Source organism: Octopus bimaculoides, chromosome 28, assembly GCF_001194135.2.
Source record: "Octopus bimaculoides isolate UCB-OBI-ISO-001 chromosome 28, ASM119413v2, whole genome shotgun sequence".
NCBI lineage: Eukaryota > Metazoa > Mollusca > Cephalopoda > Octopoda > Octopodidae > Octopus > Octopus bimaculoides.
Window position 1 is genome coordinate 16,261,894 of NC_069008.1, and position 639 is coordinate 16,262,532.

Sequence of the window (639 nt, forward strand, 5' to 3'; positions counted from 1 at the left end):
ATTAACATGTCATGTTTTTACAAATCACCTATTTTCATCTACTTCAATAGATTCTTCAGATTTAAATTGTGCGAAGGGAGTTGTCTCTTTTTATAGGGTTAAGTGAGTCTCAAGAGCAATGAAACTGGACATCACAGAACTCAGAACTCCTAAAAAGAAAAACAAAGAAAACGTCAGCCCATTCATAAACACACACAACCATGGCGTTACCAACATGTTTCAAATTATACAATCAAACTTACCAATAGTCCTACAAAGCCACCAAATGAGAAACCTATTAAATAAATACTGCATAAGAAACAGTAAACGCCCAGAGAAAAAGCTGGAAAAAACAACTGACAAGAGTGAAATTCTCATCAGAGAATGAAACCGAAATCTTTGTGAGAGAATGTGATGTGGGATCTGCAGTAAAGCTATCTACAAATATATAGAGGGGAACAAACAGATAAAATTTAAGAGAGGACACATTCAAAGGAAATGCGAACATGAATTGCAACCAGAATTCACCGACAACATATCCGACAGGGAGAGCTACAAAAAATTCCACTAAGTAAACACAAAGAAGCATGTGGAGAAGGAAGATTCACGATCTTTCCCTTCTAGAAATGTCCAAGGCATGACATCTTCAGAAAAAAAAAA

At 35.7% G+C, this 639-nt stretch overlaps 1 protein-coding gene across 10 annotated transcripts in view; it reads right to left on the reverse strand.

The window, feature by feature from the left end:
• The window catches only part of LOC106868518 (zinc finger protein 271), an 18,784-nt gene that overhangs the window by 5,428 nt on the left and 12,717 nt on the right, over positions 1-639 (reverse strand). For 2 of the 10 annotated variants that reach the window (XM_052977546.1, XM_052977544.1), the window contains exon 2: positions 29-149. The exons of the other annotated variants lie outside the window; for them this stretch is intronic. The gene's annotated coding sequence lies outside the window, so the exon portion shown is untranslated. The remainder of the gene's footprint in view (positions 1-28; positions 150-639) is intronic. 10 annotated transcript variants of the gene reach the window in all.